A 13,951-nucleotide genomic window follows, 5' to 3' on the forward strand; every position below is an offset into this window, starting at 1 on the left:
AGAATTAAGAGTTCTGGATTTAGAGGATTTGTTCAAAAGGCATGTGGCAAGGCATGTTTCTGGATGGGTGGTTTGATTTCCATGATGTGATGTCATAGTAACTGCAGTCTTGTAAGAGATTGGTCAGAATTTATCCTTGTCCTTTTTTAACATCCAGAGGGTATCGTCCTTTTCAAGTCAATGCAAACAAGTAATTAGCAAGAGTTGGCCAATCAGACTCAACAGGAGATGTGTCCTGTGATCACAGCAATTAGTGGATGGACCTGTTTGTTTGTTTAGAGTTGTCGGGTATTGAGAGCGGTGCTTTTGTTACACGATGCTTTCAAATTAGTGTATGAAATGCCCTGCCAACAATACATGTTTGAAGATGTTACACATTCAGTGCCCCCACCCCCCCCCCCCTCACACACACACCTGACAATAATGTTTGTGGTAGTCACCTATAAACTGCAGAAGCCTGAAAAATTGTAAGGAAGCACTAGTATTCAGGATCATGCTGGATTCGCTGTGTGCTAATATTTGCTTGCCTTTCATAATTAAATTATTTCAGCTCCCTGAACAATAAAAAAAAAAGCACAGCAACAGGCTTTGAAGTGGCATGATGTATTTCTGCCAAATCCTACCAGATGAGGGAAAAAAAAAAGAGAGCAAAGAAGCCAAAGTCAAAGGTTGAATACTGTTGTGCTAACTGCTTTCTGTTGCTGTTGGTGATGAGATGCACCATGATGTATTCAGGCCGTGAAATTGTCCAATCTCCGACTCAAGAGGTGTAATGGTCCATTCCTATGTAAGTTTGAAAATGTATAGCTAATCCTTTAATGTGGTATCATTAGGATATAGGGCTTACCCCATGAAGAAAGTTGTTTTTTACTTGAATATGATTAAGGAAAACTAACCGAATCGTTGCTATCTATGACATCTGAAATTTGATAAATTCATGTTTATAGTGTTATTGGATTGTGAGGGGAGAATTCACCTGCTGAACTATGAGTACTGTCAAAAACAAACTCACTGTCAAAGTATTGATCTTTGCTTTTGAATGAGTCGTTACAGATCAAAATTTTCCTGTGATCTTTGTGTGAATATAACCAAAAATGCTATATTATTCCACTTGAATACGGTCTACTGCATTTCACAAAGTTTTTGTTTTTGCGAAATTTGTGAGTGGGGTGTGGTTCGTGAATTTAGCAACACGCAAAATTATCAACTCTGATCTCGACATGATTGCTACGTAAATGTAGCTAGTTGACCAAACTGCACAAAATCTTTAAAAATGGTGCCCCTTGCCCAGCCTTGCGTTCTTGCGCTGTTCAATCAAGCATGTTTTGAATGACAGGATATATTAAAATGCTCAGCATTCACACACTCGCTGCAGTGAGAATTATCGCGCTATTTCTCAGGTTATCACAACAATTGAATTCCACAATAATAGCAAGAATTCTTTGGATTTAGATCACGATGCTAATCGTGCTATTTAGTGATATTCACTGTACGTCCACGCATGCACAAATCTCGAGATGTGCAGCCAGCCTATTCACTTCAGTATGTACCCCACTATTGAGTAAAAAATGTTTGGTTTAGTCCATTGCACTCAAAGTAAATAATGAGTATCACAATTACAATAGACATCATCGGTATGTGGCCTTGAAGAATAGTTTGAAGAATCCATCCAAATACATTGATTATGAGGCTGTATACAGGGATTCATTTGGCCATTACTTTGTACTGGAGCAATTTGGACATCAGTGAGTTCTGTTAAAGGTACTGTTTACCTTTGGGAGTAGTGATTTAAAAAATGTTCAAGATATCACATTTGATGTGTGGTGTAGGTCAGTTGCACATCATAAAACATCCTACCATGTAAGAATTTTGCAATAAAGCCTAAAATATAAGGAGATATCACTATTTTTCTCAATAAACCATAGCTGTACATGTATGTAGGCAGTTTAGTCTGGAAACATTTTCATTATACTTATTTATACTTTTGTTCACATTTTGTTTATTCACCAATACTTAACATTTAATATACTGATTCAAATTTTTATATTGGTTGTTTCTATCCCTATTAAACTCACATTTTAGAACTATTTTGAAGCACTAAAGCTTGATTTTTTATCTGCAAATTAAATAGTAAATTATGCCTTTAAAAGGGCATTGTACCGGTTTTTAATTTTTTTGTATGTTGTTCTTTTAATTCTAAAGGACCCAGCGGTGCAAACAAAATCAAAATTTCATAATGATTAAGTCCATAATTTAATGTTAAAAATGGAGCTTTTTAGGTGAGAATTATGCTAATGAGCTGACGAGCCCGAATGTTATGATGTCACAGGTGCTCTCACTATTACTGATTACAAGTGCTCGCATACGCGTGCGTTAATTCGTATCGAGTAGCAGACGACGCTTAAGCCTAATTTAGCTAGCAGGCTGCGCTTGTGTACTGTTCTATCCATGTAGATATCTCAAATTTCACTAAACCAAATCGCACCAAAATTACAGGATATACTTCATAGCATATTTCAAAGTATTCTCATATTTGAACGAAATCAGCAATCGAGAATTATCAATATTTACGTCGACTTTCAAGTCGTCACTCAAAAAAAACTCACTCGTCGCGAGAGATCTTGGCGAACGCAAGATGCACAATCTAGAACTGAAGTTAGCCGACTGGTGCTGTGCGAACGGGGAATTTACGCGAGAACTAAACTCAAAAGTGTAATGTTTTTTGCGACTCGTGTGATATAGGAACTACATTTTTCATTCAACTTACCACAAATAATTTGTAAATTTATTTATTGCCCCTGATTACTTGAAAGATTTGTCTCATGATATTAAATGGCTAACTTCAGTCTGTGCGTGCGTAGCAGGTAGGTAGGGCCTGGCCGCAATCACTCGTGTTAGTCGTAGAGCAGATTATTTTTACCGACGCCGACAGGAAAGTCGACATCTACACTTATGCTTCCCGACATGTGATTTGTTTCCAATTAACGTGAGCTATTGGATATGTATCATAAAGTATTTCCTGTGAGTTTGGTGCCATTTGGCAAGGTGAAATTTGAGATATCTACATGGATACGGAAGTACACTAGCACTATACCTACACCAGCGCTGGGATTGCGAAGCGGCGACACTGTGTTAGAATCTACGTGGTCAGGCCACTCTTCCGAGATATGGGTCCTAGTAGGCCTACTGAAACAAACTGTTAGATCTAACATTAGTCCTTGGTGTAAATAACACCACTATGAGATTTATCTCGACTACAAACATCGGAAATCCATAAAGCAGATACCTTACCTGAAAAATCCAGCACAGGAACAACAGTGCCTGCAGGACAAGGGTCCAGATCTAGATCTGGAGTCTGGACTTTCGTCTGGACTTTCTTCAAGTTCTGGCAGCAGGGGTATGTAATGTTACTCTGTGCCTTATTAGCGCTGTGCACATAGGGCCTACAGCTGCAATGTCGACGGTGAGTGAGTGTAGGGCCTACTCATCAAAACTTGGACTGCCACGTAGAACCTACTCCTTGACTGCTCAGTAGTCTAGTCCTAGTTCTAGTATTTCAGAGTCTATGTGTACTGGGTACCGTTTTCATCTTACCAAGCGTAAATCATGCGTGCCGCTGAAGAGAGTCTATCTACATTTCTCAGCCCTCATCTACGTTAGATAGTTTGAACTGGCGAACCATCGCTCGATCATGATCATCATCAATGCGTAACGTTACTTACACACAGTCTTCTATGGGCAGCAGTTCGGATAACGATGCCAATTTCATTTTGCATTTTTATCTGGAATTTCCCCACAAGTTTTATCTAAATAAAAAGCTGTTGAAGAGATTGCTTTTAAAGATTAATAGATATTGTTTAACATGTTTATTATAGCTCCATATTGCAATTATACTAAATAACAGCTTTTGCAGTACTTCGTGTGAGATTTCATCAGTAAATTGGCATTATGTAGTTCGTCTTGCTAATGTCGGAGTTGTGCACCGAGAGCACCTGTGACGTAGGCCAAATTGTGTGGATCGTTCCATGGCTTGCTCGTTTGCATTTTTTTCAAAAAATAATTACAGGCGTATCCTGGGTTTTACAATCCTCTCTTTCCAGTAGTAGGCATCAAAAAATGTAGATTAGAATTATCAGACAATTAGAAAATGTCAGTACAGTTTTCTTTTAAGCCATGATGCACACTTTACCATGGTGTACAAGTGAGTACCTGGCCTTGTATGAAATGACATTGAATATGCTGTATGTATATATGTCAAATTGTATGATTGATATTGTTTTTATTTTGTAGGGCCTATTACCAAGATCACCTAATTATTATGTAATCTAAATCAGTGTACTTTGATTTGAAGGTCTGGTTTTGTTTGTTTGTTTGTTTTTTTACTAGCACATCAATTTTTACATTCATTCATTTTAAGTTGTTCAGTTATCTGTGAATAGATGTAGATTTATAGTACATCCAGTCGATTGTCATTGTCAAAGCTGTGTGGCTCTTCTTTTGTATGGCTTCTGGCAAAATACCTCATTGCTCCAGTGATATCTATGACTAAACGTTGGCTGTGATTGCTGCTAGTGGCAGTTTGAATCTTGACACACCTACAAATGTAGCTGTGATAGATACAGTAAGTGTTGGTTTGAAATGGCAACAAAGTGGAGACCAAAACTAACCTTAATTCAAACTCATGAAAGTTGCAATGAAAACTGACCTTGCTGATGCATTGTGAGCAGTAGCCTGAAATTTGAATTGTGGCATTTCTTTCACCAGTTTTATGAATTGTCATATCAGGAGCTCAGAAATGAGCCACAGTCTTTATTCTAACTTCGTAGTCCACCTAAATTTAGAATTATTTGGACCTATTACCACTAGATGCTCTGGTTGTACACCATGTACATGCAAGGCATGTGCCAAGTGCTACACTGTGTGTCTCTATGAATCTACAAAGTAATTCTTGTTGCAACGCATTTGAATGTACAGAGGTCTGGTACTACAGACTAAGTCCTGTTAGCTTTGAATTATGAGATAATTGAGGAATGGAAGGTTAGGTAAATTTTCTAACCTTGGGAGCTCATTAACTAGTGCCTTATTATGAAAAGATCAAAGTAGCGTGAATAAAGGGTCATTCACTCGGTTGAAAATTCTACCTGTATATTCCTATTACACCAGGAATTTTCAGTGGGTGCACCCAGTGAATTTTTCAGTCTGAAATTTCTCTTCATGTACCGTCAGTTGAAATCCTGTTAAACACGTACCAAGTGATAAAAGTAATAGAACTATTACTTTTATCACTTGTGCTAATATCCTGCCTGATGACTCTTTGAAGGTTAGGCCCATAACAGTATTGCAAGGGGTGAAGTAGGCCGGAAAAAAACCCGCATCAATAAATTTGTGTTTAGCCCATGTGCAAGATTTGCTATGCTGCCGCAAAGTGGAATAAGCAAAAGCGTGGGCTCGCCAACTGTTTGGATTCACATCCATATTGAGCTTGTGATTTCAAACATTGGAAAGTTGATAAATGCAGCCATAGGCAGATGTGGAAGTGTGGTTCAGGGTCAGGCTTACTCAGTTCAGTTCAGTTTATTTTATTTTAGCACAGAACCTGCTTGAGCCAATGACTGTTCTTCAGCTGGTCCGTGCCCGATAAAATCACATGTACATCATCATACATTATACAATAACAAAAATAACAATACTAACAAAACAAACAATACAATACATTGATTAAAAGAAAAAAAAGACGAAAATGCCAAACGTTTACCCTCCCCCATCCCCCCTTCTATTCATAACATAATACTGAATATTCACATAACTATATCTTTATTCATCAAATATGTTTCATAAATTAACACCATTTCCGTCTAACACTGGAACACTCATCAATCCAGCAAATGATTTATTATTTTAAAATGTGCAGGAAGCTGATTCCATCGTGTGGTACCTCTATTTGATAAGCTCCATTTCTTAAAATTTGTCCAAGGTCTTGATAATTCTAGTAAAACTTTACATTTCTCAAACCATGATAAAATTCTTTAAGTGCAAAATATTTCATAAACTGACCAGGCATCATTTCATGGACAATCTTATACATAGTATACAACACATGTTTATCTCTTCGTACTGAAAGATTATCAATCTTCAACTCTGGTTAATAAGAATTTCATCCCAAAGTTTGTTTTGTGGATAAAATATGTCAAAGGCCTCTAACTTGGTCACTGAGAACCAAGTGTGTTTAATGTTAAGTCAGATTTCTCTGAATAATAATTATTCATAATTTTGAAACTTCGTATTGGAGTGAAGATCTCCTTGATGTCAAGTTGACCTCATACCAAAGGGTTGAGTGTCCGACCGCAAAAGAATGCTGTGCGTAGTTTGAATTCATAGGAAACAGGGAAGAACGCAATGGTGCATGGTCACTCTGGCATTGTTTGGTCTGTTTATTTCTCCTTGGATAGAAGGACTATTCAGCTTAGTGCTGACCGTGTAGTTGGGCAATGATGCAATTTCACCATTGCTCTTTCCTGTTGTGATATAATTCTAGACATTGCTTGTAACTTGTAGTAAATATGTGGGAAATCATGTTTGAGAAATCAATTTCAGTTATGGGCCAATTCAACTGTTCAAGTCCCATTCTCTTGACTATCTTATGTTCAGAGAAAATAAACATTGTGTGATTAAACTGTGTGTATTTCTGATGCACTATTGTAAGTAAAGAATACTCTTGACCTCAACTTCCAGGAAGATGGTAACAGCGCATGGATAATAGCGTGCATCGCCGATGTGATTATCTTGCTTTGCACAAAATGAAAACAAAACAATCAAGATTTGCTCTTCTGGGGTTATTGTAAAAGATCAATAAGGCGGAAATTTCCACTTTTTTTTCAACTTTTGTGAGCGATTTAGAAGCCATTGCTCATGACTTTGGCTCGTAGCTATGCTTTGTTGAGGTAAACACTAATGGATGACCTTGTAGCTTGAATTGAATTCTTGGATATTGCAGGGACAGTTCACTGGACTCAGTGAAGCTCAGTGATGTTCATTGAAATCAAAATACATGGCTTAAAGTAGGGAGCAATAACTCTCAAATTTTGTTTGCAGGGATAGAGCTGTGTCCTGTAATCAAGGAAGAACATCCCCTTCCCATTTTCTCTTTTGTGATCACTGTGGAGAAGCAACTAACTGACTAGTTTTCACAATCAGGTTGAAGTAAACTTCTCAAATCATAGCATGTTATTCAAACCCATAAAATTCTTAGCATGTTATCAGCATTTAAAAACAACAGTTGTGTCTGCCATTTATTCATGTATACAAAGGGTCATGCCATGTTGCTAATCATTGTATCCTATGTAATAGATGAGGAGACATTAATCTTGATTTTCTTTCTCGGCTCTTGATGAATATTTTATGCCCCTGTCATACACTGGGAATATAATCTGCATTACTTGGTCATAAAATTGGAACAGGACTAGAGCAATCCACACAATTTTGACGCTGCAATTGATTCTTATATCTGCGTAATATACAGACAGGGAGTTTGTGAATGCAATTTGAAAGTAATGCAGATTATTTCCAAGATATCCTCAAAATATCAGATTTCTCCCTCACATAGGAATATCATCATCTGAGGGGCATGTGTACAGTAAACATGACCATTATACCTCTTATATCCAGATGGGTGCTTGTAAAAAATAATTTGGGGATTCTAGCTTATGACAGGGATATCAGTACAGGCTGTAGTTGATCCTCTAATAGCATGTTATGTGTGATTTAGCAATGCTAACAGAAAGAAGATTACCCCATCTCAATTTATGCCATGGATAAGGCTCAACCCAGATTCTGATGGTCATTGCATGCATGCTTTGTAACATCCACTAAGTGTACTGTAAAAGTGAACATTTTTGATAAAGTTTGCACTTGGCCAAGTAAGATGAATATTGCATGTTTTTAATTCCGCAGAATAAAAACCTAAAAATAAGATTACATATATCTAGCAAATATATTTGTGTGCTTTTATTTTTGGATTAGTCTCGTGTGGCACAAAATGTGTGAAAATTTTCTCAGTGCAAAAAATGTCCACTTTTATAGTATCTTAGGAAGTCAGGAAACCATTAGAAGCAGATGACCTTAAAATACAGACCGGAGCTTAAATGACCATTGCGATCGCGTGTTTCTTTAATAACCAAAGCGTGATAGGGTGGGACTGCTGGTCACAACAGGGATGTACTTACCGCACAGGTTGTGGGATTTTACACCAAGTATTTGTCCATTCCTCCCCCATCATCTTAATTACAGGAAATGGAGGGAGGTATTCACTGTCCTAGGAATTGGTTTGTTTTTGTTCTTTTTTTCAACCAAGACAGAGATACAAATTCATCCTGCCATTTGCTCAATTGGAGGACATTATACATCTTCCTCGACAGATTCTATGGTGCCAAACTCATTATATCTGTTCATGCCGTACCAGGTGCCTCCTTTTCATAAATTTAGTTTGTCCTTGCAATATCTATCATTGCTGTGTCATACCTTCTGCAACATGGGGCTTTAAACTTTACTCATCTGCGGTATGTCTTTGGCATGACATTATGATATGAATGACACATTGATACCTATAAAACAATTAAAAAGTTGATTTGACCAGGCAAATAAGATTGTGTCATTGCTATGAAGTATGCAGGGTCTAATATAACATATATTTTTGCTCATAGTCTTTTTCCTCTCTTCTTCTTTCCTTTTTTGTTTAGGTGCATTCAAGTAACCTTCTGTTTGACATAATCATTAGCAGCACTACTACTATATAGGCCCTATTGGTACCACATTGGTTACTATTATCTTAAAAACACAAAAGCAGGAATACATCTTGTAAGCTGTTGATTAAAGGAAAAGGGTAATTCTCATGAACAAACCCTTACTTGTCAATATAGAGAATATATCCAAGACTGGTTTTCATTTTGAATGTTTCTCTGAAAGGAACATCTTTAAAATTGCTATATGGGTCTGCATGTTACATAATCAGCCCATGTAATTTCCATGTACGTGTATTTATGATTGTTTTTATCGTATTCTATCCTTGAGAGAAAAAGGAACTGAAGTGGAGTTGCAGGCATCAGTGTGTAATGGATAGATCATGATATCCGGCTGATGTCATGAGAAACACTTCCTGGTCTCTTGGTCCAAAGAGCTACTGAACGTGTTGAGTATTCACATACGTCAGTGAGGCGAGGTAGAGCATGTAGCATCACGTCCAGCACTTGTCCTCATTGTTGCTCGCAAGATATGAAATACTGTGAACCAGCTCTCATGATTATGACATCATAGTTTGTTTCCATGGTGACAAGGACTCCAATGTTATACAGTGTTTTAAGCAGAAGAGTGTCACCTTGTCCCGTGGTAGAATGCTAATTAATGCTAATTAGAGTGCATTATGTCACGTAGTGGTATGTACTTGCACTTTTAGTCATTAGAGTGGTAAAATAATTGATTCTGTACAAAACAGCAATCCTGTTCCTTGGTTGGAATGATATAATGATGATATATTTTGCAAGCTGTCATCATAGTATGCTTTTAAAATAAAATAAAAAAAACAAAACAAAATGAACTGATCTTAACATCCTTGTTCAAGCTGTCCCAATGACTGGAGAGTGGCTGATAAATGACACCCAGTACCAGAATGCCACGCCAACTCAAACTTCTCTCAGGTTTAGCTGTGAAAATGGATGCACGCCTTCATTATTTTTTTTTATCGTAGTGTTACTCCTTGGGCAGCTTTCCATTGCCAAGAGACATAATATGGCATGAACTTCTGAAACTTATGTTGCTGTACCCTCGCTGTTCCAACTAAGCCAGTTGACTCTACATGCATGTCTGACACTGAAGGTTGATACCCCATCCCTTTCGCGATCACATCTCTGCTTGTCAGCTGACCTCTAGTCACTGGCATTGACAGATGCCATATTTCATCAATCTTAGTCGCTTATCTAGGTCAGTTTGCTCATTAATGAGTAATATTGCTATGATGTTTAAAAGACTAATGCCAGCTTCTAGGTCCATTCTCAGACAATTAGTATGTTATGATGGCCAGTGATGATGCTTGAATGATCTAGTTATGAGCTTCTTGGAAAGTGAATGACAGGTTAACAAGAGGTCTGAAAGTATACCTTGGAATCTTAACTTCTGCCTGTCAGCACTGAGGGTGGAGATAGTGGGCGGGCCTTGTATCACGTTCATGACTTGATGACCAGCGTTGTGCATTAATTGGACGATTGAGCAGAGTCCATTGGTCATAGGCCATATATCACAGCTGCTACTCTTGTCACTTTTACTGTGTTCACATCATTATCCACCTCCAGAAGTCATGCTGGAGTAATTACATCTTTTTTTTAATGCAGTGTGAACACAATTTGGTGGTTTTATACCCCACACAGGGGCAGACTCTCTAATTTCTTTTTGCATGTGAATGGAGAGCAGGGGCTTGACTTTGTCAAGTTATGCAAACTTCCAGTGATAAAACTGTTTGATATTTTTTACTATTTTTGACACTGAAATACTGTCACACAACACTTGAGCTATATACTGCAGGAAGTCACCTCCACTCAAGACACTTTCCTACACAATTCTTTGGCCCTGTGTAATTCAGCGTGTTAACACCAGCACTTTCTTTTCCACAAGCGGAGTCTGACCCATACGTGGGGATCACTCCAAGTGGTAGAACACCATAAGAAAGCTATATTTATAATCTTGTTTCCAAGTATAGGAAGCTTATGAGGAGTGTGCTTTGTGGTCAGAAGTTTTGGGAATCCATTAAAGACATTATTTACCATTTGCAGATGAAACAAATACCCAGCTTTAGTTAGTGATAGAAACAACCAGTGTTTAAAAAAAAAAAAAAAAGTTAATTAGGATAATCAATGATAAGTATTGTTAAATACACAAAATGAACAATAGCTTATACAAATTGTCTCTAGACCAAACCATCTACAGTCATGGTTTAGTGAGAAAAATAGTGATATCTCCTTATATTTTAGGCTTTATTACAAAATTTTCATGTGGTAGGATGTTCTGTGATACAGCTGACCTACACATTTGCATGAAATGTGATAACTCAAACTTTTTAAAACTCACTGTTCCCAATGACAAACAGTATGTTTAAATTTGTTTTAGGGATTTCTGTGGGTTTTCTTGAAAGTGTTTCAGTAACTATGGTGATCTTTTGTTTTGTGTAGATCAGATCATTTGAATGACTGACTGACAGGTTCAGTAATTCAAGTTAAAATTTGCAACTTTACAACTGTAAAAAAAAGTACAGTTGTTATCATTAACTACAGTAGAAAACATTCAATTGAGCAAGTGATAAAATTTGAATGTAAGGGATAAAAAGACTCTGTGTAAATTATTTTTCCTCAAAAAATGACACACTTACTAAGTATTCATTGCAATTTTTCTGAATGATTTGGACTCCCTTGAAAAAAAAAAATACAATGAAAACAAAGGACACAAATGATGGCTTTCTCATCCATCCTTCACCATTAAGCATTAGAACAAGAAGTGAAAGAACCCCACACAAGACTTTGGCCTGTTCTTAATGAGATATCCCACACTGTCCTCAGGCTAGTGTGGTGACCTTTAGGATGAAGATTATCGTGGCTAGTGGACGAAAATGACGTCACAGTGTCTACTTGTATTTCATCATTATGTACATGTAGCCGTATGTACACTCCAAATATTGAAAAGGATCCTCCATGAACGCTGTGTGTGGGAAAGATTCACAGATCATCTTCTTTACTTTTTTTTTTTAAAGTAATCAACGAGTCGCCCTATGACAGCAGGCCAGAAGCCTGACATGTAATCAGGATTCCTTAAAGAATCAAAGCCACATGGTCAAGCATGGATTGATTACTGCCCGGCAAGAATAGCCAGTGATTTCCCCATGTTATGATGCCATGCTTTTAGCACTGAACCGTCAAGGAAAGATCCCTGAATGTCAATGCAGTCTGTGCTGTTTGACCGTCTAATCGGTCAGTCTTTAGTCAGAAATTCATCCGTGATGACGGTGGAGGCACATGGAATAAGGCACCATAATGCACTCAGATGGTCATTTCTATACAAAAGGTCAAAGCACATTTTGCCATTTCCCCAAAATAATTAGCTGAATGGCAGGCATGCTATGAGGTAGAAGGTTGCGTGATAATTTTGGACATTCTGGTAGTAATTGAATTAGATAGATCTCTTAGTTCTGATCTCTGCTACTATAAAAAAGCACCCCAAGGCCCATATTTTAATTCAAAAAAATACACTACTTTGTTCCTTCACATTATGATTAATCTCCTTTAGATGGAATGTTACGTTACTGTAAAGAATAAAGTACCTTTTTTTTTTTTTACTGCAGTTTTTAAAGGATTCCTGGAACATGAAGTGTCCAAAAAATATATGTATATTATATTTGGGCAACACATGACATCTCAGTAATTTCTTGCTAAATTGTAATGTAATTTTGTCAGTCATTCTGTGTATTTTATTACCGATATGTCACAGGTGACATACCAGGGGAGCTGATAGGACATAAAGAGAATTTCATTTTAATTCATTCTTCATATTTCTTGTCTCATTAACATGGGGACATTGTGATAAACATGCACACATACTGTATACACTAAAGATTACTGCACATTAAGAAAGTATGTTAAAGCATACCCAAACTAACCTGTGGCCATCAATGTCATGTGGTTTCAGAACAAGAAAAAGGTAGAGAAATATAATAGAACCCATTTAATGGTGAATATCTACAGCTGTATGTTATGTTTAAGCTATGGGTAATTACATCCAGCAAGTATTTGAGTGGAAAATCAATGACACATCGAGGCTTGATTAAGATGAAAGAATTTTTTTCATGACAGGTGTAGAGGGTAATTTACAGGAAATTTCATTTCATACAATGTAATGTCAGATTCAAAGGTATCAACTGTTGAGACACAGTTGATAATTAGCATGTATTATCTCCTTTTGATGAGTTACCACTACTGTGTTGTTCTTGAAAATTTTGATGGTATGGTATGTTTAGATTTTTCATGAAAATTCCATTGATGAATACTTCAAGCTGATATACTTACTCAAGCAGAATGAAAATATTTATTCAAATTGATTAATTTCATAAAATTGAAAAATTATGCAGTACCTGCCAGATGCTACTAATGACTAGAACCAGCACTGCATGACTGTTGGGCGGAAGCTCAGTGGTCTATTAGATAAGATGCCTGTCCGATGATGAGGATTTCGTAGGTTTGAATCCTGCTTGAGTTTGTATGTCCATGATTTCTTTTGTCATGGCCACTAGTAAAATATTGATCGATTCAGTACTTATTTACGTCAATGTAGAGCAATTTGTCAATCAGTTGCAAGAAAATATTGACCTTGTGGCAAAGTAGGAAGACTGACCCAGACAGCTTTTTCAAAACATCCAATGATGGTCTTTTACGTCAGTGTTTATTTGTGTCATAGGAATTGGTCGCAAACAAACCTGAAAAGAAATATTCAGCACAAAGCATTTTATGAATCCGAAGTATGCACTTTACTGCATCCTGTTGGGATTATTGTTGTGATTTGATTTCTGAGAATCCAAAAGTTACTCTACTCACCTCCAGTTCCTGGTAGACCGTTGACTGACCCTTGATGTAGTCTTTAACCATTCACCATGTCCCCCCCCCCCCCCCACCAAGTGCAGGTGTGCTGGCCGTATTGACTCTGAGAGAGACTTGCGTCCTTTTGCAAGGCCAGATGTAATTGATTAGGCTCAGGTGTTGTAGCAGATGAAAATAGGAGATTAATTTCAGCTTGGTCAGTTTTTATTAGCTGGTCTTTACTGGTCTGGTTGCCTGGATATCATTTCATAGGAAATAGACTAGAATGGGCTCTGTTGTTGGTGTATTTTGTCTGCAGTCTCTTTCATGATGCCTATTCACCTTTT

The sequence above is a fragment of the Diadema setosum genome, chromosome 21 (genome assembly GCF_964275005.1).
Source record: "Diadema setosum chromosome 21, eeDiaSeto1, whole genome shotgun sequence".
Taxonomy (NCBI): Eukaryota; Metazoa; Echinodermata; class Echinoidea; order Diadematoida; family Diadematidae; genus Diadema; species Diadema setosum.